Below are 25825 nucleotides of genomic sequence, written 5' to 3' on the forward strand. Positions count from 1 at the left end.
CTGAATAGTGCTGCCCGCACCTGCAGCGCCACCCCAGCACACCCTCTCACCTTGCCAAGCTGTGGCACCGATCACCGTGTGAAAGTGTAGCGCCCGGAAGAGACACGTCCTGCCCTGTGAACCTGTTGCCAGTGGGGCTGCGTCTGTGCAGTGCCCGGGTGATGGGGAAGAGTGACCCGACTGCAGCCCAGGACACCACACAGTGGACAAGGGTCATCGTAAGCAAAAGGGAAACAGTTCGCCGTCAGCAGCTGTGCGGCTGCCCGAGGCCACGCAGTGGCCATCAGGAGGGCGGCCCCTTAGACACCAAGGGCTTCCCCCACGCCCCTCTCTAGCCTTTCTCCTCCCCCGGGCAGGCGGAGTCCCGAGGGGAGCTAGGAGGAGCTGAGTTGGCACGTCCGGAGCGGCAGGCAGGGCGAGGGGTACTTAAGCACCCCTCGCCATTTTCCCTGCCTCTTTGCCGCACCGGACGCGTCGTAGTGTCCTCGCGGGGTGACACACATTTGGCAGCTACGAGTTTCCTTTGTTGTGCCGCGTCGCGCCGTTGGTCGAGCTGTGTCGGTGTTTGTACGGTGAGTCCAGGTTTTTGGGGCACTCCCAGTGTCAGTTGGCGACTCACGGGTTAATGCTGTGGCACAGCCTGGTGAAGGTGTTGAGGCTTGGGTATTTGCCCCCGCTGGATACGCTTCGTGTCCTGGGTCTGGCGTCGGGGTTTGAGTCCCGGGGCATGGCTGCTTCAGCGTTGCCTGCCTGAGTTAGAGCTGCGCTGCCTTTGCCTGTTATCTGCCCCCACTGGACACGCTGCGTGTCCTTTGTCTGTTCTCTGCCCCCACTGGTCACGCCTCGTGTCCTGGGTCTGTGTCGGGGTTTCTGATGAGTCTCGGGGCATGGCCAATTCAGCGTGGCCTGCCCGAGCTTAGAGCTGCGCGCCCTTTGCCTGTTATCTGCCCCCACAGGACACGCTGCGTGTCCTTTGTCTGTTCTCTGCCCCCACTGGTCACGCCTCGTGTCCTGGGTCTGTGTCGGGGTTTTGATGAGTCTCGGGGCATGGCCGATTCAGCGTGGCCTGCCCGAGCTTAGAGCTGCGCGGCTGTTGAATGTATTTGCCCCCGCTGGACACACCTCGTGTCTTGGGCCTGGGGCGGGTCTTTGAAGTCTGGCAGTGTCTCAGACATCAAGACAGCATGCCACAAGGTAGGGCCAACTAACCGCTCACTGTTTCCTTCCACCTAACCAGCAGAGCGTAGAAATTGTCTGTTACCCTGGGTCGAATTTTCATATGCTCCTAAATTGCTTTGCATACGAGTCCCGGGGCGGGCCGTCTCAGCCTGGCCTAACCGAGCATTGAGCTGCGCGGCCGCTTTTGGCCGGGTCTAAGTGATACGCTATTCGCAGTGGGCTGTTTTTTTCGATCGCCCCCACCGCTGACGCTACAGAGGGGGAGTTGGTGCTCAATTGCAAGAGGCGTCCGTCCTCGGACTCGTAGATCTAAGGTATGAGTCCTAGGGTGGTCAGGGTCTAGTAGCGGCTAGATCTGCAATTATTCTTAATTTGCTAATCCTTTTGTTGTTCTCCCAATGCACGGGTGTTGTTTGCGAAGGGGTTAGCTTACCAACCTGGTCGGTCGATCTCTATTACGGGTAGCCGGTTCGAGTTTCGCCCAATGAGTCTCAACATCGTGTGATTAGCAGGAGATATTTGCTTTCAATTGTGTATCAGCCATTTTCTGTCCCAGACATCAAGACAGCATGCCACAAGGTAGGGCCAACTAACCGCTCACTGTTTCCTTCCACCTAACCAGCAGAGCGTAGAAATTGTCTGTTACCCTGGGTCGAATTTTCATATGCTCCTAAATTGCTTTGCATACGAGTCCCGGGGCGGGCCGTCTCAGCCTGGCCTAACCGAGCATTGAGCTGCGCGGCCGCTTTTGGCCGGGTCTAAGTGATACGCTATTCGCAGTGGGCTGTTTGTTTCGATCGCCCCCACCGCTGACGCTACAGAGGGGGAGTTGGTGCTCAATTGCAAGAGGCGTCCGTCCTCGGACTCGTAGATCTAAGGTATGAGTCCTAGGGTGGTCAGGGTCTAGTAGCGGCTAGATCTGCAATTATTCTTAATTTGCTAATCCTTTTGTTGTTCTCCCAATGCACGGGTGTTGTTTGCGAAGGGGTTAGCTTACCAACCTGGTCGGTCGATCTCTATTACGGGTAGCCGGTTCGAGTTTCGCCCAATGAGTCTCAACATCGTGTGATTAGCAGGAGATATTTGCTTTCAATTGTGTATCAGCCATTTTCTGTCCCAGACATCAAGACAGCATGCCACAAGGTAGGGCCAACTAACCGCTCACTGTTTCCTTCCACCTAACCAGCAGAGCGTAGAAATTGTCTGTTACCCTGGGTCGAATTTTCATATGCTCCTAAATTGCTTTGCATACGAGTCCCGGGGCGGGCCGTCTCAGCCTGGCCTAACCGAGCATTGAGCTGCGCGGCCGCTTTTGGCCGGGTCTAAGTGATACGCTATTCGCAGTGGGCTGTTTGTTTCGATCGCCCCCACCGCTGACGCTACAGAGGGGGAGTTGGTGCTCAATTGCAAGAGGCGTCCGTCCTCGGACTCGTAGATCTAAGGTATGAGTCCTAGGGTGGTCAGGGTCTAGTAGCGGCTAGATCTGCAATTATTCTTAATTTGCTAATCCTTTTGTTGTTCTCCCAATGCACGGGTGTTGTTTGCGAAGGGGTTAGCTTACCAACCTGGTCGGTCGATCTCTATTACGGGTAGCCGGTTCGAGTTTCGCCCAATGAGTCTCAACATCGTGTGATTAGCAGGAGATATTTGCTTTCAATTGTGTATCAGCCATTTTCTGTCCCAGGGGTGTGGCTGGGGGTGAAGGGCTGATCCCGCTCGGGAAGCGGGGACTATGAACTGTTTCAGGTGAAAGTCGTGATCCTGCGGTTCCAGAAACTCTTTTGAAAGACAAAGCCTAATATTTTCCCCTTTTAGCATGGTCGGTTAGAGAGGGAGTCCTGCTGCCCCCGCATCCCGCTGCATGTCGTGTTTTCCAAATCGCCTAATACTGTGTTGCCACCAGTCGGACCCTCCCACGTGACCTTCCTAGTGGAAAGGTTATGAATAGGAAAGTACAAGCCTTGGGTTGGCAACAACCTGCTGGCATCTTTATCATGTCCATCTTTAATTGTATTACGGGGTCATAATAGATCTCATGACCCACCACATATGTAAGGTCCTAACATTATTTCCGTCTACATTGGAGGTTTGAAATATTTACCTTGAATACTCGTTGGTCTGCCCCCTCCCCTCTCCTAGCGCAGCATGTAGGGAGGGTCCCCTCCACGTGATTTGGTGGCTTAGGGCCTATCAGTTCCACCACTTGATTAGAAAGGGCCATACACGCCTTCGATGTTAAGAGATCTGATTGAAGCTGTTCTCTTTTCTGCTTGGGCTGCGATGAAGCTGCGGAGACGCTAGCGGATCAGTGCTTACCACTGGACAGCCTGCTGGTTTTTCTCCCTTTACTCTGGCCCGCGCGCAGTGCTTATGCCCAGAGCGGAATGCGGGGTATGCGAGATTTGTTACGTATGGTCTGGTCGGTCATCTTTGGCAGGATATGGCCTATGCTTCTTTTGTGAGGGAGATTATCACTGGTCAGCGCATTTCGGTATTGGCGTCCGTATGTGGTCATTGACTAGGTCGGCATGTTTTTCTCATTGGCGGGGGCACGTGGGTACTGGCGGCCGTGTGCGGCGATCTGCTTGGGTTGCAGGTTGCGCAATGTATGGTCCACGTGGTCAATGGCATCAGGGTGTGGCCATTTTCTTGGTCTTGTCCGGCACGCGTGGGGTCGGCCTACGAGCACGGCTTTCCCAATTTTGTCGGCATGTCTGCAACGAAGCAGCCTTGCGGAGCCGGCTTTCTGCCGCTAATCTTCGTGTATGCGGGCTTGTGGTGACCTGTATTGTGCAATACTTGCTGGAACTCCATGATGTCACCTGTGGGTTCTTCTTGTACTGTGCATTCTCCCCCAGTGTTCCCTGTTTGGCAGTTGCAGCTGCCCTTTCTCTCCTTCATGCTGGACGGCTCTCTTCTCCTGAATAAATCTCCTAACAGCAGTTCTTGCCTCCGCCTCATCTTTACATTGGCGACTGAGGATGGTCAGCTGTTCCTCAGCTGTTGGATCTACTCACTAACTAACTTCTAGCAAAACGGTTTGGACTCCTGAACATTTTCCTTACCTACGATCTACTTCCTTGTGAGTACTTTCTTTTTCAAACATTTCTCCCACGTTTTACATTAGAGAGCCGTCGCAGCCAACAGACTCTTTTTCAACTATTTACCTCGTTTTGCGCATCAATCAAACGAGTTCTCACAGCACTCTCCAGCGCTTTGTCAACTGTTACTCTACTTTGCGCTGCCTACTTTTTTTTTTCTACCAGCGCTACGTCTCACCTGCGCTCCCTGTGTCTTCACCGTCAAAAGTCAAGTCCTACCGAGTGCTGTCTGTGTTTTCGCTGTTCCCATCAGCGCCGCATATTTCTCCACTGCTTGCTCCGCCACCTTCGAGCTCCGCTACAGAATGATGACGTAGTGGAATCCCTCCATTCAACGTCATCGCGTTTCTCGTCTCCTTAACAACCAGCAAGACGCCCAGCGCCAGCACGCGTTTCCCCAGCAACCAACTAGACGCCCAGCGCCAGCACATGGTTTCTCAGCAACCAGCAAGACGCGTTCCGCTTATGCCTGTCACCACGTCATAAAGCCTTCGCGTCCATCTCATTCCTGTCTACTCTATCTTGATTATACCAGCTGTCGACTTCAACCTACGCAGCTTATTCATACAGCGGACACACGCCGATGCGCACAACTCTGAATTCTTCTCTACACTGATGCGCACAGTTTTAAACACTTCATCGGATTTATTCGCTTTCGGCGTTGTCGCGCTCAGCTTTAAATAATTTTCTACGCTGATGCGCACAGCTTTAAACACTTTACACGCTGACGTGCATGGTTCTAGCACACTGGTTAACAATTCGACAAGGAGGCAAATCTCGCGCTGATGCGCACAGCCTTAGCTCAGCCTAATCTTCCTCATCAACTCGCCGGAGTATCCAGTATCTTCTCGCTGATGTGCACAGCTGCTGCACGCATTCTTCTCTACACGCTGATGTGCACAGCTGCTGCACGCATTCTTTTCTACACGCTGATGTGCACAGCCACTGCACGCAGTTTCTCTACACGTTGACGTGCACAACTGTTGTACATATTTTTTTTTTCTTTCTTTTAACACGCTTATCTGCACGCATTTTACTCCCAACAAAAAGACCAACACATCTAATCTGCCATATTTACAACATTTTTTTTTTTTTGTACTTAAAGGAAAATTGAAGATCTCACAATGCAAAATGTATCTCCTCCTGCTCCTTTTCTTCAGACTCCTGGAGACCCTCCTCTTGAATGGAAACTTTGGTTGAGATCCTTTATGGCCTACCTAGGGGCAATTGATGGGCTTAGATACCGTGCAGAAAGAAAAAAAAGTCTAATGTATTATCATCTTGGTGTAGAAGGGCAAAACGTTTTTGATCATTTACCGGTTTATGCTCCACCTACTGGCGAAACTCCTGACGAATTTGAAATAGCCATAGCTAAATTAGACAAGTATTTTGTTAAAACCAAGAACATGGTTGTACACCGTTATAAATTTTTTACTAGAGCTCAAAAACCCGAAGAAAGCATTGATACCTTTGTTACTGCCTTAAAAATACTTGCGTCTAAATGTGAATTTGACAATTTCACCTCTCAACTTATCAGAGACCAGCTTGTTGCTCGGTGCTCTTGCAAACAAATCCAAGGGAAACTTCTATCCTGCAAAGATCCTTCTCTTGACAAGGCTATTGATATAGCCAAAAGTATTGAAACATCCTTAGAAGATTCCAAACAATTAGAGGTTTCTCTTTCTAATACTTCCATCTCTGGTGCTGTGTCCACTAAGGTACCTTTTCCCACCAAATCTCCCATTTCCATTTCTCGTGACTCTCGTGGCTATTTCAAAAGAATGGGAAACACCAGTTTTAGAAGACCTTTCATGCCTAATAGACAATTCAGCCAAAGTACTTTCTTTTATAGATGTGGCTCTTCTTACCATGCTTCCAATTTTAAAAATTGTCCTGCTGCCAATCAACAATGCACTCAATGTGGGAAAAATGGTCATTTTTCAAGGGTATGCATGAGAGGTTGAAGGGGTAATGTACGTAGTGTCATGTGTGAAAATGATTCCTTTCAAGCCTCAAATCCCCTTGAGCTTTCAACTGAACATTCTGAATGTGATGTGACCAATCAGGAATATGTTGTTGTAGTGAAAGACAATGACACTACTAGCCGTACTTTTCTTGTCCCTGACCCTGAAGTTGATGCTACTATTGACAATCGCCATATCCTACTACTTGTAGACACCGGGGCTCGCATCACTATTGTTTCCTATGAGAAATATTCTCACCTTTGGCAAAATAAATGCCTACTTCCTCCTGATGTCCTTTCTGTGGCCTTTGAAGGAAGCAGAATCAACCTTCTGGCTTATTTCTTGGCCGAAATCTCCATCTTTAACAAATCCATAAAGGGGAAGGTCTATGTTGCCAAACGTGGTATCAATGTTCTAGGACTCATACATCAGGCAGAATTTGGTGTCACCATTAAACCTGGTTTACCCAACCCTGTATTCATTGAAGGATGCAATCTCTCTTCCCTTGCATCTTCTACCCCAGTTTGCAACATCTTTAACAGTGAATTCTGGGAGCACAAGTACAAAAAAATTTTTGAAGATCGTTTGGGCAAGATTACCAATTTTCAACACTTTATCAAGGTCAAAGATGGTGTTTCCCCAATCAAACACAAGCTGAGGAACGTTCCCCTCAGTATCAGAGAAGATTTGTCCAAACACCTTAAGTCATTATGCGAGCAAGAAATCATTGAAAAGGTAGAATCCACATTATGGCTTTCTCCCATTGTTCTTGCCAGAAAAAGGTCTGGCGATCTCAGGATGTGTGTGGACTTACGCAGTCTCAATGAAGCTATCTGGGTCGATGGTTTTCCCCTCCCTCGCATTGAGGATTTGATAGCTAAAGTAGGCTCATCCACTTGGTTTTCTAAACTTGATTTAAAGGCAGCTTACCACCAGATTGAGTTACATCCACTCTCTCGACATCTCACCGCTTTTGTAACTCCTGATGGAGTTTTTCAATTTCGTCGCCTTCCCTTTGGGTTGGCGTCTGCCGCCGCTGTTTTTCAGCGTATTATGTCTGAAATGTTTGAGGAACTCTCTAATGTTGTCGTCTTCCAGGATGACATCCTTATCTTCACCCAAACTGAACACGAACATAATTTAGTCATTGACCAAGTTTTCAACATCTTGGAAAAAAGAGGTGTAACCCTACAAAAGAGTAAATGTGTGTTCAAAACTAGAGAAGTAGAATACCTCGGTCATACCATTTCTGAATGTGGTATTAAGCCCAGGCCAGGTCTAGTTAAGAGTATCATTGAGGCCCCTGCTCCCTCTAACAAAGAGCAGCTTCTGTCCTTCCTCGGTCTCTGTGAGTTCTACTCCAAATTCATGAGAGACTACGCCAAGACCACTGAGTGTTTTAGACTTTTACTCAAAAAAGGTGCCACCTTCAGCTGGTCTGATGAGTGTGAGAAAGGTTTCCAGCTCATCAAAGAACACATCACCAAGGCTCCTGCTCTTCAGCCCTTCAATGGCAACAGAGAAACTTTTGTCACCGTTGACGCCTGTGAATATGGCCTAGGAGCTGTCCTCTCACAACTAGCCTTTGGTAAAGAATTTACTGTGGGGTTTGCCTCCAGGACTCTTCGCCCTGTCGAGCGCAAATATTCTGTTATTGAAAAGGAACTGCTGGCCTGCGCTTGGAGTGTTGAAAAGTTTAAATCTTACTTATGGGGCAGACCATTTGTTCTTCAAACCGATCACCGACCTCTTGTCGACATTCTTTCCGGCAGAAATGTCAGGCGCACAACCGCACGGTTGGCTAGACTCTCCACTAAACTTCTAGAATACAACTTCAAAGTTGTTTACATTCCTGGGGGCAAAAACAAACGTGCTGACTGTCTTTCCAGGTTACCCATACAAGAACCTAACGAAAATGAGTGGGAAACAGAAATTGAAGAGTGTTTTGTGGCCAACATTTCACAGATTTCCATCTCCTTCGCTGAGAATGATTGGGTTAATGCTGTTGAGAATGATACTGTACTTAGGGATGTTGTCTCTTTCATACAGAAAGGTTGGCCCAAGGAAAAATCTCTTTCCCCTGAGCTTCAAATTTATTGGAAAATCAATTCCGAACTTTCCTTGGAAAGTGGCAAAATTGTTAGGGGCAATACATTTATTCCTCCCTCTGTTTACCGGGAAAAAATTATTGCTGATGCTCATTCTGGTCATCTGGGTGCCACCATCACCAAATGAAATGTCAGGTCAAATTTCTGGTGGCCAAGAATGGATAATCAAATTGTGGATGCTGTCAAACTTTGCACACGCTGTAACACCAGCGATAAAGTCCTTGTTTTGGAAGGTGTTTGTGATTCTGTTGTTCCCCCACCCAGCAGAGCTTGGCAAAAAATTGGCCTGGACTTTCTGGGTCCATTCCATGTTCTTCCCAACACTTCCAAGTATTTCTTGGTCCTCGTCGATCATCTCTCTAGGTGGGTTGAGGTTGAACCTATCAATGTTCCCAATTCAAAGAGCGTTATTGATTGCCTGACCAAAATTTTTCTGAGGGAGGGTTGTCCAGAAGAAATCCTCACCGACAATGAGGTTCAGTTTATCTCCAAGGAAATGAGTGTTTTTTTGAACAATTGTTGCATCAAACACACTAGAACTCCTTTGTATCACCCTCAGAGCAATGGCAAAACCGAGAGGTTCAATAGAGTTATTGTTGAATGTGTGCAGGCCGCCTTCAATTCCAATAGCTGTATTTTCCAAGCTGTAAAAGATCTTGTATAGTCTTATAGAATTTCCCCACATGTTGCTACAGGCTTCTCCCCTTTTGAATTGATGAGAGGAAGGAAAGCTTCTTCCCAAGCTTTTCCTTTTTGGATGGTCAAGAGTCTCCACAAAGGTTGTGATTTGGAAGTGGCATGGGATTGTGCCAACAAGAAATCTTCCAGTTCTCTCCCTTGTGACGTGGGACATGTTAAGAAGTCTTTTCATAGTATTCATGCTGGTGACTGGGTCAAGATTAAGAATCCTGTCACTGTTAAAAAAGGTCTTTCCAAGTTTCTCAACTCCCAACAAGTTGTGGAAGTTCGCAAAAATGCTGTCAAATTGTCAAATGGAAATTGGTGGAGCACTTCTCGCGTTGCCAGAGATCCTTCTCGTGCTTCTCGTGCAACTGTTCCTACTCCCAATGTTCAAGTCGACAATGGTTTAAGGAAAAGCTCTAGGTTGATTGTTAGACCCAACAGATTTCATGACTATGTATGATTTACTATTCATTGTAGTTTAATCTTGTTTTTTTTTAGAAAGGGGGGAGGTGTGTGGTGACCTGTATTGTGCAATACTTGCTGGAACTCCATGATGTCACCTGTGGGTTCTTCTTGTACTGTGCATTCTCCCCCAGTTTTCCCTGTTTGGCAGTTGCAGCTGCCCTGTCTAACAGCAGTTCCTGCCTCCGCCTCATCTTTACAGGGCTCTTATTGGGGGGCCGCCCCCAGGGACTGTTCAGTCTGAACGGGTGTACAAGGACCTGCCTTTGGCCGCGCAACACAGATTTCTCCGGGAGCGGGGTCAGACGCATTTGCTTCCCAGCCGCATTCCGTCCTCAGAGTGCTGGGGGTCTCTGGCTTCGAGCTGCTGTTATGTTATGTTTGTCTATTTTCAGTGTTTGCTTTCCAAAGCGTTTTTCTGCCCTCACGTGTTGTGGATGTGCGGTCGTGGCGCGCGAGCCGATTTCTCATGCTGGTTATTCTTTCAGAGCTGAGCCATGTTGCCCGCCCCCAGGCCTTCGGCTTTCCACGTCCGCCCGTTCAAAGGTGGGTGCGAGGCCGCGCCACACTCTCTGTGTGGGTTAATTTCCTCGCATTTCAGGGTGACTGCTCGCCACACGTAAGGCAGCGCAGAGGACTTTAGAGTCGAGGGGCAGTACTCGCGTACCTAGGCAACACTGCACAAAGGGTTCATTTCCTAGGTTTCTCTCATCCGGGGCTACCTTGTGGGCCCCAGGGTTTTTCATTTCTCCCCTTTTGGGGGGCGTCATTACGATAGTTTAGGCGTACCTTCCTAGCACGGCGTAGGTGATGCCCCCCGTGTCGGGTCACCGACCTGGGGCTCCACGAAGTTATTGGTATTATTTTAAAACCGGAACATCTGATTTGGCTAAAGCAGCGCTGAAAGTGAAGTGTGCAGGTTACTTTTGTGTACCAAATCAAAAAGTGATAATTGTGTGCGAGCAATAAGGGAGTTTGCACACAGTGCATTACAGGGTTAATGGTGTAATGTACGCAATCTACACGAGTAGGAGTATAATACAAAAGTAATTGGTGGGAGCTCAAACAGTAGAACTAATGTTACATAGCAAGGGCGGATCTGGTGCTAGTTGCACAACTAGAGCTTTGCCTATTGGCTAATGAGACGGTGGGCTAGGTATTAACCCGCAGTAGTCCAAATATCTCAAGTGCACCTTGTGGGTATGGAAGGTTTTCCTGTTTATGTTCTCGGGGCTAACACTGGGTTCTAGTCTTTACTGACGCTCCACAGCCCTCCGCGGTGCATTGTCACGTACTCTCTTTTATTGCCTTTATTAGCGCTAACCTCAGACCGGATCGGAGCGCTTCTCAATAGGAACAGATTTGTTTCTTGAGAGCACTACAAGGAACACCTTACATAGGCAATCGCTCAGTTACATGGAGGAAGTGACAGACGTTAGCAAACAATTCCTGTAATGGCATAGTGTGCATTACAGGGGGATAACGTGTATTGAGTGCAAGTTTAAATAGCGTGCTATGTACAGGTAGGGGCACTCTTCTGGAATACATGGCTGGGCAAGCCCTGGTGAGGATGTTTCTGGGTAGTATGGTAAGGGGGAGAGTCATGAGCGAATGACTTGCTCACAATCATTATATCCAAGATGAATATTGAATATTCTTCCTGCTTCATCAGGAGTTTTAGCTGAACAGTTACACTGTCTGAGATGGAAGGTGCAAGTGGTTCATTATAGACTTATATTGAAAGCGATCCTCTCTTCGACCCCGCTTCCACTCCTAATATCTAACACTTTAAGTCTCAATGACCTATCCTGTACCCTGAATAATTTTCTTACCCTCCAGCCTTACAGAGTATTAGTTTGTTCCTTTTATTACGAGCCCTCAAGATAAGGAGTGCACTAGCACGGCTCACGCACATACCATTGCTATATCCTTTCAATGGTGTACCACATGTAGGTTTGTCGATGGCATCACTTCTTTTGGCAAGCTTTTCGCATTTGTAGCAGTGTCAATTTAGAAAGGTGTAATAGAATCCTGGTTGGTATCCTCATCTTTTGACTGCACACCAGTAATTCCTCCTTTCAAGTGTGTTTGAGGTCGCTGATGGGTATGATAGGCCCAGCGCTCCTTTATGAAAAAATGCTTATGGTGACCATCAGTAAACATGGCTGACGCCCAGCTCCTCCAAGAGAATCATTTATGAGTTATCTTCCCAGCTGTTGATCACTCCTCGAGCAATTGCATATTGGGAGTCTGTTAGGGACCACTTCTATAGGTATTTTATTGGTTGTACAGGCTCAGGCTGTGGTTTCAAAATCCCCCACTGGTAAGTGAACTAAGTTTAACACTGCAGGCTGTAGACCCTATATTCCACTGAGTGGCAGCAGGTGCTCCCAAACCGATGGCACAGCAGTTGGGCTGCCTTTCAGATGCCAGAGCCTTTGATAAACGAACAGACATCAGCAGTATTCTGTAAGAGCAAATCGACTATTGTCATGTTACCTTTTCTTCTCATAGGTTAGGTTAACACGGTGCAGGTCCCGGGCTTGTTCATACAGCAAGTTTTTAACTGCACCCCTGGTTAAGGCCCCAGGAGACTGACATACGCCTGGGTTTATTATGGATATTATTAACAAAGGGTAAGATCTGGAATTCGCTTAATTATCTAATTTTAGCACAGCCTAGACGGACTTCCATACAGCCAATCCTTCGCCTTGACAGCACAGCCAAGCTGTTACTCTATGGAGCTGAGTCATACAGAACAGCGACCTAGTTTCCTGGGCCAGGCTGCACCAGGGAGTATCGCAGTGATGGTGCGATAGATTAGCGCCCTGGTATGGGGCATGCCCCCCCTCTTTTCTAAGAGTAGTCTTTTGCATCAAGTTGCTATGTTTCCCAAGCACATGTCCTGGCAGGCCCCACTTGTGCATCCGCGGCGTCTGGCCACCTTCTCTCCTCACTTCTCCAGCCTTTAAGCGTCGCTTTGGCTGTTGCCTGATTGGTATTTGAGGGGGGCAGGGCTCCTAATGGATGATGTTTTTCTCTACAATACAGGACCAAAGTCGGAGAACTGCCCTACCCTGGGGGGGCCAACGGAACCACCTTCTGGTGCAAGGTTAGCCCACTGGAGGCAGCCCGCCAGGGTTTGGGTTTGTCGTTGGTTCCCCCCAGGTGTCATTATTTCCATGGGGTGTGGCAAACAGGTTACACCCCTTGGAGTATTACTGTGTAATTCAATGCCTGGAGCTCAGAGGTAGCTCCTGTACTATATTCCTACGTGTGCTCTTATAGTACATTCTAGGGTCGGGTCTTGTGCTGCTTGATTGGGCATTAGTGCATCTGTTGTCGGCAAGCAGCGCGGTCTGGGGACAAGCAGGCTGACTCAGGCAGCCTCACTATGAGTAACGGAGTGTGAGGCGTCCTTGCCCGAGCAGACGGGAGGCCAGCCTGGACCTGTATATCCCCTGGGGCACCACGCGGTCCTCTCCTAGGCTTACACTGAGGTTAATTTAATGCTGGGCACTCCTGTGTTTTTAGCTATTGGTATTGCTCTTATCAGCTGTTTGCAGCCCTTTCTGCTGTGCGAGAATTTCCTGGCCACCTTGAATTATACATTTTTCCATACTTGCCGTCAGGGCGTTTTTGCCGGTGGCGCTCATTGGGAAGTGGCCCTCACACCTTTCCCAGCTTTTGCGGGGGATCTGATTGTTCGGTCTGGGAACTTTTCACCCCCTTGCTTGTTTCACTCAGAGGGGGTGGCTTGGCTAAGGGTGTTTCTTTTAGGAATGGGGCTCGGCGTCACAAACACGTTCACGCGTGGCTGGGCTCCCCTGGCCTGTTTCCGAACAGCCTCGTGAGTATACTGGAGTATCCTTAGATTCTCATGGAGCCCCTCCCAATGTGAGCTTTTTGCCTGATGTTTGTTGTCTCCAATTCCTGGAGGCACCTTGTACCAGTCTAAGCAATCCCTTAAGTGGGTGGTTTTAAGTCAACTTCAGACAAGCTATCTTAGAGGTAGCATGGACTAAGCAGTCTACAGGCGATAATCACAAGAGCATGTGGAGCCTGCTGTTTTTCCCTTTAGTCCTGTTATATCTAATGGAGGTACACCTCACTAGTTAATTATCATAATACTTTCGTATTTCCCTACAATAATCGCCTGTATGCTTTGAGTATAGAAGCACAAGCGTTTAAACTAAAGCATAGTATACGCCAGCCTCTCCCTGAAGCAGTGGCGTCTGGGCCTTGGCCTGCGATAATGTCTGTTTCAGGAATCAAGCCAGCATTGTTGGCAGTTGTATGTGTACGAGGCTCAAGTGCAGCAGGAGTACATGACGCCCTCGGCTCTCGTGGACTGACAGATATCTTGGGCTTTTTAATGCCGTTTGCCTTGGAATAAGTGAGATGCCTGTGCAGGCATTAACGTTAAAAATGTAGGTTATGCCGCATATCTCACAATCAGGTTAGAGATGACAGGGTGTGCTACAAGCTTCTAACGGGGGTCAGAGTAAGATCCATATGGAACTCAGCTGCATAACTTCCTAGCGCAGAGGGATAGCATTAACCCTTCAGTCTTATGTAAATAAAGTGTGCACAGCGTAGGATCTACATAGTCCTTCTATGTCAGCTTGAGTGGCTTAGGCCGGCAAGAATGTTTTGGGTAACAGCTTTGCCTACTTTGGGGGATAGGTTCTCTGCCCTTTTGTGGGAGGGACCTTTCTTCTGACCGGTAGGAAGCAGTCCGGTTATAAGGATGCACGTCTAACTGTGATAGGTTATTTGAAAGTCATACGTACAAAGGTTGCAGGTAGAAAGGAAGCTAAATGGTGGGGGGCCCGGGCGGCGGTGGTTGCCGCCGGCCGGGCTGTGGCGGAGTTACAGGGCAATCCGGAAGCAGAGAAGTTCAGCACTGGACCTCAGCGAGCACATAGGGGTGCCAGAGCCTAAGACCTGGGGCCTCATGGGAGGTTCCAGGAACACGTGTCGGCGCCCCATTCGTCCTTCGGGTGGTTGTGGGCCTGTGCAACCAGGGGTTTGCCTAGTACGCCCCGCAAGGGGCGTGAGTATTATGTTTACCATATGGGGCAGCACATGGTTGTTCGCCACGGTGCTGCCTGGCTCATCAGGCGGGCAGATGGCGAGAATGAGGCCTGCCCTTGGATTGCCAGTAAGACAACCCACTATGATTACATAACGTTGTATGTAATAAAATAAACCTGCGACCGTTTCTTCCCAATGTAACACTGGTGTCTAGTGTGTTATTTCCGGGATGCATGCTAAGTGTGGGGTGGGGGGGTCCTGTTGCCCTGAGGTGCCTAAGACGTACACTGTGCAGCGCTACTGTTCCACCAGCAAAGAAGGCGCTCAGGATCAGTGAGAGTGAGCTAGGGGGCCGCCTCAGCGTTAAATAGGGCCGCAAACCGGCCTTCCCAGGCCCCTAGAGCAGGAGGAAAGCCACTGTGGACAGAAAGACATGGCGGCTGGAGCGCTTTGCATGTTTTGCACCAAGAAAGTAACTTTGGTGAAGCGCCTTCTACCAATGTTAAAACAGGCGCGCTGCCCAACAGCACAAAGCCTAAAATGCCCACCACATTACCCGGAGCAAAAACGGCACATAGAGCCTCGCACTGCAAAGAGAGCGCTGCACCAAAGTGGAGACAACTGGCACTGACATTAACGTCCCTGCTCCACCTGGCTGGCCCCAGAGGTGGACACAGTAAGCACAAGGAGTGGTTGGATACTGAGAGGCCTGGCGAGTCCGTACCTGGAGATGCCACTACAGATTTCTGACTCAGATTGAGGACAGCAACCACAGCGCCACCTGGTGGCCAGCTGCTGCTCCGCTTCCAACGTGCAGCACTCAAATTTAAGAGACGAGAACTCGTAGCCACCTCATTGCCTGCAGAGAAGTAAAAGGCAATGTTGAAAAGGGCAGCATACCCTGAATAATGTAATGGAACTCCCTAACTGGGAGAACGCCCTGGAAAAGACAAGCACACATGGCATTCAAGTAAGTCCAATGTCTGCAGCATTGGGGGAGAACAGTGACGCCAGCAAGGCCTGAGTAGAATTGTGGCTGCAGCGCCACCTAGTGACTGCCCAGCAATTTTTGTCTGAATTAAAAATCTGAACAGCCATGCCGCGCTGCTACCCACAAGATGAAGAGCCCTAGTGCCTCAGCACACACAGATAAACAAGAAAGCCACATCCCACTGCACCCATCCAACACATAGCCCATGACAGATTCTGTTGTCTCACTCGCAAGACAAAGTGAAAAGCCGGAACCAGTGCAAGTGCACAGAGCACCATCTGGTGACAGCTGGTAGATACTTTGCTGCCTCCTGCAACTGCCCTTGCCAAGTTCGCAAGAGGTACACAGATATGAAGTACTGCTCTGTCTCTTCAACAGAGACTGACCACATCAGCAACACACACACCCTATAGACTGGCCTATTGTTTGAGTGGACACACTCGACCGCCAAGAGAAGCATCCCAGAGCCAAAACCTGACCAGCCAAGATAGCAACGTCTCCAGGGAACTGCCCCCAGCAACAGCGCAAGAAAGACTGGTGCAGAGCACGCACCACACGTGGCTGCCCAACGCCACTGCTGGTGAAGAGATTGCATCACCTGATCATACTGGTGAACAGGCACAACTGCAAGCCACACCACAGGCACCGCAATTGCCATAAGAAAGCGTCCAAGAACGAGACCGAGCATGCAAAGCCAGAAGTCCGCAGAAAACCGCGCCAGTGAACCTGACCGCACCGAGAGCTCCCAGGGGACATCTCCACAAAGAAGCACTGCTGAATGCAGGTAGGAGAGCACACACGTCTCCTCCACCACAGCGAAGCCCCACAGTAGGCCGAAGACCACCCACGGTATCCTCCTTCACACTGCCTCAAGACGGAGTCGGCAGTGACCCAAGATTGTCAAGAGTGGAGTTGCACATCCCACATGGCAGGCTGCCTCAGCACCATGCGCTCCAACAAACAGCGACGCGAGACCGGACGTCACGTTGCCCAGCAGGCAAGGAGCACGTCACAAAGTGACCAGTCCAGAGAAGCACGCCGGAGCGAAGGCAGAAGCCGGCACCATAACAGCGCTGCCTCGAGGTCCAAGCACAACGTCCTCAAAGAAAAGTAGAAGAGTGACAGCCCTGTCACCCCGAAGACCGGATGAGCACAGGTCGGCTGAACAAGCCAACAAAGGGAGAAGACCGAGGACTCACAGCCAGCCAAGACCACACCCTGACACACCAGACAGCCACCAAGGCAGACGGACGTCCCTGGGTACAGCCTCATGAATAAACCGAACGTAAGCCGCAGCAAGCACCAACCGCGTCTCATCCTAACTCTTCCCCAGGCGACCATCTGTCCTGAGCGTCTGCAGTCTAAGTCAATCGGCATCCCTGCTCCTGTCCGCAGATGCCACAGGTGAAGATCAGCACAGAGTGTCCATCCTCACAACGCCTCAGGATGGAGTCGGCAGTGGCCCCAAGCCAGGCAAGAGAGGATCCTCACACTCTATGTGTCAAGCCGCCACAGGCACTCCACCTCAGCAAGGAAGGAGGCACATGGCTGCCAAGTCCCTCCGGACATCCAACACTCCCTGTCAGTCACTACCACCTGTCAACCCAAGTCTCCACATGGCTGGCAACCACCATCACCCCAGCCATCAGCACCTGCGTCAAACAACACCACTTTGACAAAAGAAACCAGTGGCCACCTGTGAATCTGGCCTACACCTTACCCACGGCAGCGAGTGCAAGTCTTGGCCAAGACTCATCCACCCATGAGAGTTGTGCTTGTGACCAAGTAACGGCTCTCAGTGGTCCTGCAGCTGCCCCCAGACGGCACACAAGCGGCCCCCAGCGCAGCCCTCCTACAGTCCCGCAGCAACCCCGACGACAGGCCTCCCCAGGCGGGAGAGCGTGAAGAGACTTTGCCCCACCAACAGGTTACCGGTCACAGCCCAGCAGTTCAACAGGGACCGTCGGTCCAGCAACACCTCTGTGAATTCTCACTTGGGACTCCATCCATGTTCACGACGCAACCCACTAAAAGGAACTGTTTAGAACTCATCACAGACCATCACCCACGTCAGCAAAGTGGAAGGCGTGCAAGACATGTCATCGTCAGCGAGCTGACGGTATGCAGCGGACGTCTCCGAGCCAGGGGTCGTGTCCTGAACCCCTCAGGTTAAACTACAGGTGCCCGCCGAGAAAGTTCTGCTGCAAGCAAAGTCACCAGCCCACATCCAATGTCATTCGGCCACCTGACTCGAGAGACTGATGGACCTTGTGGTATCTAGTTAACTGTTTGTTTTATCCCCACAGGTTGGACTAACACTTTGTTTGTTCCTCAATAAAGTTGGGGAGGAATGTAATGTCCTGCGAGACACGTTCTAGTGTTCCGCAGGAAGTTAGACTTCCAGCCACTCCCTTGAGGGCTGGACAAACTGCACCCCTACACCCATCCATCACGGGTGTCACGAATGATGTGACCCCGGATAATAAAAGGGCCCGAGTGCACGTGCTTGAGGCCAGTCACTGCTCTACATTCACCTGGGGTCTGTGTTGTCATTTCCAACATGTGGGCCTAAGACCCGACACCACAAATACTACCCTGCAATATCGAGTGATTATATGAAAACCTGCAAGTCTGTAGCTATCCACAACCATTTTGCAGATTGTTTCTACACACACACACACAACATTACTCTTGTCAAATGCTGGAGTAAGCGGCTTTGCAGGGTGGGAATTGGGAAGGAATATCGTAATATTGATTGGGGGCCTCAAAAATGAATTTCGAACGTGTGAAACTATTTTTCCAATGGAAAACCCTAATTTATTTGTGTTTAATTTATTTTTTCAGACGTGTACAACTGGTGGCTGCTATGTATTTGAGTACTTCAAGAACTGCTCGACCATTGTAGATGTCCTTGACTACTCATGAAATTCTTTGACAATCTGACAAAAGTCAGAAATGTACTCCAAAACAAGCACCTCTGTCTCTTGGTCACTGTCTCCATAGTTAACGGTCATTAAAATACTGTAATAAGATCAGCATTGCTCATTATATCATCTGCATAAGTTATTTTAGAATTAGGCCGATGACAGCACCATTATAATTTTTTTAGGTCTGCAAACATCAACCTACCTACCTTACTTGAAATGAAAAGCTACTTAGCATCCCAAAACCTCAAGGATTACTACAGTGAAGCCCTGCAGAGTTTGCTATCCAGTCAATTTCCGTAAAAATTAGCAGCAGCATTTTGTTGAATTTTTGGCTAAACGCCAGCTTTCTGAACATATAGGATCTGCTTTCAAAGATTTGTGTAATTTCACAGGCTGTAGCAGAAGAAGCAGTGCAGGCTCACACAGGGAGGGCAATGAAAGTTTGATGATTTGGAAATTATGGTCTGAGTCACACAAATGTTTACACTCCTGAGTGCAATGCAATTAGATAAGCAATGTGTAGATTTATATCTGGTTACAGGACACAAAAAGTATCAAGAAAAAACATAACTATGCGATCGTGGCATATTCCTTTTTTCCTTATTTAACCAAAGAGATTGACCAGATTCCATATTTTTGGAGAGTGAATAATTAGGTATTTAGCGAGCATCCAAAAAATATTTTTATTTCCTAACTGCTCTCTACCATTTATTTACATATACCTGCTGCACTCTTCTTGTACCCTCAGTGATGATAGTGATCTTTCTCAGACATTTTGCACCACATATATGTGGATCATGTTGATGTAGGTTTAGGAATTCAAATTAGTTCCACACGAAGGATTTTGGGGGCCTGAGGCAAGACTTACATTGTGGTCCCCTATTTGGAACAACTTTGAAATTACAACCCGTTTTCAACCACTTTAGGCCCTCATAATATCAAAAAATATAGAATTATATGTTAAACGTTCAGGAATGGGGCCCACTAAAACAGCTAATATCTCTAGACATGCACCATCTCTGTGCCCCAGCAGCCAGTGAGTGAAAGACCAAAGGAAGGTAAGAAGAAAGACTTTCGGCTACATGCATCATTGTTGCCGTTTGCGATTTCTTAATTGCAAAAATTAAGGAATCGCAATTAAGAAATCGCAAACGGTTATGCACCAAGAAATCGCAATTTTTTTTGCGATTTCTTAAAATTCCTTAATTGTGATTCACAATTTGTGAATCACAATTAAGGAATCCCTTCCCATTGATTCCTAGGGCTTAGAGGCCCATAGGAATGAATGGGAAGTCATTCTCAATTTGCGATTCGCAATTTGCGAATCGCAAATTGAGAATGCAATTTCAAGGGTGCAGGGGGGGTCCCCCTGCACCCCTGAAATATAACTTTAAGTGCATTTTTCACATACACATGCCCCAAGGGCATGTGTGTGTGTGTAAAAAGAAACTTTAAAAAATGCACTTTTGAGCATTTTCGAAAGTTTTCGCAAATTAACATGAAGGTCAACTTCATGGTAATTTACCTCTCCCTATTTGCGAATTCGCAAATTTAAAATGTTCTTGCATTGCATTTTAGAAATCGCAAATTGCGATTTCTTAAATGCAATTGCAATTTTAGAAATCGCAACATGATTGCGATTTCTAAAATTGCGAAAAACATGATGCATCCCAATTTTGTCAATTGCATTCGCAAACGGCCGAAATTTGCGATTCGCACCGTTTGCAAATGCAAATGACAATGATGCATGTGCCCTTTTATGCTGTGTATTCTTGAAACTTTAAAAGTGCTTTGTCCTCTACCCGTGAGTGATTAAAGTTTCCTCTTGGTTTGCGTGCTTTGCACTTTTGAACTGCAGTTTTTATCTCTGCCCATTTCTGTTTAATTTTCTCTTCTAGTTTTTCCCTAGACTGTGCTAAGGCCTGTTGGAAGGCAATCCACTCCAACTCCCTTTTGTCTTAACAAAGAAAAAAGGCCAACTACACATCAGAGGCTTAGCAGAGTGTGCTTTGAGGCTGCTTAATCTGATTTTAGCCTTTAAACCGTGTTTCAAAAGTGTAATCATTACTCACTTTTGGCTAAAAAGGTGAGTTGTTCAAGTATGCGAAAAAAAGTAATTTTAGTGGCTTAGATGTGGCCCTTTACCTGGAGGGATTTTAACAGGAACTCTAGAGTGTGGATTGAGACTATCTGTCTACAAGTATATTGTGACTTCAGGAGCAGCTCCTGCACCCCAGTCTGTGTTTGAGGTCACATGCCCCTTATATAAGTTTCATACTGCTTGTTGCATCTGTGCTCTGATTGGTTACTAGGATTTCTATTCCACTTAGGGCTCAGGGTTAGAGTTCTGATTGGCTGATAGATTAGTCGTTCTGATTGATTTATAGGGCTCAGATTTCTATTAGATGTAGGGGCTAAGGGTTTAGCATTTGAATGGTTGCTGGGTCTAGGACTGTGATTGACTGAAAAGACTAGGGGGATATTCACAAGAACGTGTGTTAAATATCACCAAAAAGTGCTAATGCACCTTTACACATCACAGCCGTTCGCAGGATAATAACCCTGTGTTCAAATGGAATTCACAACACCGCGGTACCATGCGATAGTTAGCCGAAAACTAGGCCAATGTCCGCGATACAACCACTGCGACGAAGATAAAGACACAAGCCCCAACGTGAAAAAACATGCGATGAGCCCATTCGTGATGAGGAAAGCAGAGATAAGCATCGCCAGGCCCGCGACACACACAGAAGTGAAACCCACACTGCCCGAAAAGGAGATGGGTGAGCCAAATCAGAGCCGAAGGGACATCCCACACACAATGCAGTACACACATATTGAAAGCAGAGCGCCCCAACATCTAACACAATGTGGTACAAACACCAACATTTGCACAAACACAGGACACAAGTGCACCAGCCTGTGGCCGGTAAACGGCCATATGCACCTGGAAAAGCATGAAACGGGGACACAAGAATGCACAAGTACAAACCCACAGGCCTGATGGGGTAGCAATGCACATATGGCAGGGAGACAGAGAGTCTGTGACACACACATTGGCATACAAATCAAGACACAACACAGTCGGAGACAAGTGAAAATGCTCAAACTTCATCAACAAGTACATGTCAATACGGCCAAAATAAGTGCCACGATGTCCAGACCAATGCAGCAGCATGCCCGAATGAGGAACGAAGGAAGGCACCCATGTCCACCTCGGGGGAGTCTATCACCAACACAAGTCTGTGCCAAGCCGCATTGGTTGTCAGCGCCGGGATCCTGTGTCCCTGACAATGCACCATGTCCACTGTTGTCTTGGGACATGTAACCAGATCCACAACCTGCAAACAGGCATCGAGACACGTGCAATTGGTGACATCCAGGCATGGCTGTAGGTACCTTGTCACTCGTCCATGAACACGAGTGCAGCAGAATAGGCTAACTGCTCCAATGAGCAATTGTCATCCAACACATCCAACATGTTATCGACGTAATCCATCAGCTGACCCGGACAGACATGCTGACACCAACCATTCGAGTCAATGTGCACCAAAGCCCAAGCGGGTAGTGGTTCAATGTGCTCACTGCACAATGTGCTCACTGCACAAGACGACTTGTGCAATCTCCCAGGCCCAGTTCCCAGCCAGCATGCCAAACATTCATGCATGCCATAAACGGCCATCACGGTGACACTCCTGGTCCTGAGACAAAATGGGGTGCACACACGTTGAAGTCCAGGTCAGCCACTGTGAAGTTGGAGAGGCAGACATCCATGGGCCACTCGAATATGCATGAGCGGCAATGCAACACAGGCTGAAAACAGGTGACGTCCGCAGGGTGGAAGCTCAGCTGGTAACTTATCCGCAGCACTGCCAAGGACACTGCCCCAGGACATGCAGCAGACATGCACGGTACAGCTCCACGTGACTGGAGGCGAGGATGTGTCCGGGATGGCCTGCCATTGCGTCAGTGGCACTGCTTGAAGCAGCACTTGCTTGCCCTGCACCAGACCTGTGGATGAAATGGCACAGCTCAGTGTGATGAGCAGTGTCTGCGTGCAACGGATGCTGGCCTGGGGTGGAGTGGGTGTATGTGTGAAGGCCATTTCACGTAGGCTGACTAGGACCAAGGATTACTGCATGTGGGATGTGTACACATTGGTCCCTCGTTGGGCAGTGAGTAGTATGGGAGTCACAAGCAAATGCAATTGTATCTGCCAGGGGGTGCTGGCCACATGCAAGTTCCTGCTCGGAGCTGCAGATGTGCTATCACCTGATAGTGCAGGCAAAGGACCTTTCATCCCTACAGTAACTTCACCATCGGCATGCAGAGAGGAGATGTACAGAGGCCTGTCATGGGTGTGGTGGGATGTCTGCGACCCTGGAAATCTTGGATGGTATGCCCAGCACGTGGCACATGAGCGGCCCAACTGAGTTACGTTGCCACATAGCTGCCCCTCCCTCCCATGAGCCCCCTCACTTGTGTGCGCTCTGTTCCTGCATGTCCCTGTCTGAGCGGGCCCGCCCTCCTGGTGCATGCTACATTGCAACATTGACTACTGTGGCCCTTGTGGTGACTACACCCCAACACAGAGACACACTTACCGCACCTCCTGCACAAGACCAGGTCTAAGCAGAGCTCTGCTGCCCCTGCCAAATCAGCACACCCGTTCGGTGACCTGACGTACGCCAGACCAGCACACGCCGCTTGTGCATGCAGCGGGGTGTATGCGCAGCAACATGTCCATGGTCACTGCCAACGCTGAGGTGACATGGTAACGTCCAACGAAGACAGCACATTGTGACGTTGCAGGACCAGTGCCCATCATGCTGACACAATGACTACATGGACACACTTTTTACCACCCGTGCTGGAATCTAGTTTGAGGTCCATAAGTGTGTTAAAGTCCCCCCCAATCACAATATCACCTCCGACCAACAAAAGAGACTGAAACATTTCCTCATAAATTTCTGATTTATCGTTGACTGGGGCATAAAAGCTTTCAAATGTGATAGGGGAGGGCCTATTCTTAAATTTACATGTTGCCCAGCACCATCGACCCCGGTTCTCAGACTTTGATTGCAAAATCTCTATCTCCATATTCTTATTAATAAACAGTGCTACTCCCCTCTGTGACTCTGAAAAAAAGGAGAACCCCCGATACGAGGCCCACCCTTTAAACATAGAAAAATTGTCAGCTTTTGAGAGCGGGATGTGTGTTTCTTGAATAAGAATAACAACAGGATTTTCAGTTAAGACCCATTTCTCTATTGCCTGCATTTTTTTGTTATTGTTTAGACCGTTCACATTAAACAAAATGATTGTTATACTTTTTCTAACTATTCTGATATTATTTACTAAAGTTTGGTAAAAATATTACTCCCCTTTTGCATGACATACCCCCCTCTTTTTTTTAACAAAATGCAGTAGTTCAAAGTCCATAAACAGAATACTTTTATCTTCAGCTGGCAGACCAAAAAATAAAAAAGTAAAAATAATAGAATTTTGCCAAGATCTGTATTTTTTTATATTTTTTCCCCCTGACCTCCCCCCCTCTTCTTCCATCTGTGGCACCTCCTTGCTTGTCCTCCCTCCTTCCACGCGCACCACAGGATCCTCTCCCTTCCATTTGAGGTGTTGTGTTGATACACCTCTTCAACCTTCCTGTCCTACCCTGCCCTGCTCTGCCCCCACCCCAACATAGTGCACCAAATAAATCACTTAGTGGAAAACAATGCCAAAAAAAAGGGAAAAAGAGTCCACAACTTATGCAAGTAGTCTATCTTAAGTCCATCTTAAGTCCGAAATTAGCCATTTTGAATCCCATGCAATAACTCTTGTGCTGCCTCTACATCAGATAGCATGTAGAATTTACCCTTGAAGAGCACTCTAAGTTTTGACTGCTGAGCTATCATTGCTTGTGCCCCATGTGCTTTAAAAAGATGCAGAATTTTAACAAATTAAATTTGAGAATAAGCTGGATGATCTCGAGAATTACAATAGAAGATCCAACCTACGTATAGTGGGGGTTCCCGAGGGAATTGAGGGGTCAGATATGCTCCAATAGGTCTCTACATTTCTACAACAGGGGGTGATACCGGAACATAAAGGAGATTTAACGATCACCAGAGCTCATCGTGTTCCTGCACACCTCCCTACGAATTCCACGTTACCTCGGACTATTATCATTAACTTTGCTGATGTTAGGGTAAAGGAGCAAATTCTAACCAGAGCAATTCTACAAAGACAGTTCCCGGTGAATGCCACAGTGAAATGCTGGATTTTCTCAGATATGTCTGTGGTGGCTGCAAGACGAAGGAAAGTACATGGACACACTTGATCAGATGGTGTGAAAGGCTACGTGCACGTGCGAACAGCCAAATTTATTATCAGGCACACAAAGTGAGTGACACCTGTGTGATATGTGTGTGGGGTGTGTGCACACCAGCCGGCAAGGGATGCCTGGTGCAGTCAGAACTCGACAACAGTATACATCGTAAAGGACTTAACCATACAACCATAAATGCCTCATCACTCATTGCACGCGTAGTTAGTGACACCAGTGCTGTTGGGGATGCCACCTGTGATGATGCATGTCCAATGGTGTGGACTCCTCCACATCTTACCGAAGACACAGTTCTACATGTGTGAGCTACTGGACCGCAGCGTAGGCGTGAGGCAGTGGTCAGCGAGGGGCCACAGACACATGCCGTTGATAACCCTATTATCACCATCACAGAGGTCACCCAATATATCAGGAGAAGGGGTCCTGGACGTGTCCAGCACAGAATCAGTGGCCCAGGGTACACTGCGGCCAGAACAGACCCCCACCACAGGACGGTGACTTGAGGTGCAGTCAGATAGGCCATGAGACCTGGCCGGGTCCTCATCAATGTCAGAGGTGCATGTGGCGGAGGGTTTTGGGGGACAGTAGTAGGTGTCCTCCAGGCCATGATGCAGAGGGTGGAGGCTATCCGGGAGAAGCAAACGGAGAAGTGGATTGCCACAGCATCGTTTTTGCCATGGAGACAGTATCACTAACATGATGGCAACGACAAACCCAGTTCCATGGACTCAGTCTCCTAGAGTCCAACCAGAATGTGTCGTAGGTCTTGGGAAACAGACTCAGTGGCACCGGGCTGGAAGGGGATGCAGTCTGTGATGAGGCCTGTACAATGATTCAGAAAAGGGGGTGGTGATGAACAGAGTGTCTGAATTAAGCAGACCACTCTTACCCAGTCCAAAGATCAGGGCTTGATCCATCACCGTTTTTTAGCTCACTGCACCATCCCAGCTCAGAACCTGGCTACATGCAAATTAGTCTGTTCCTGTCCCAGTGCATGATGGGAACAGAGCAAACCAAACTACCAAG

This window comes from Lissotriton vulgaris, chromosome 3_1 (genome assembly GCF_964263255.1).
Source record: "Lissotriton vulgaris chromosome 3_1, aLisVul1.2, whole genome shotgun sequence".
Classification (NCBI taxonomy): Eukaryota; Metazoa; Chordata; class Amphibia; order Caudata; family Salamandridae; genus Lissotriton; species Lissotriton vulgaris.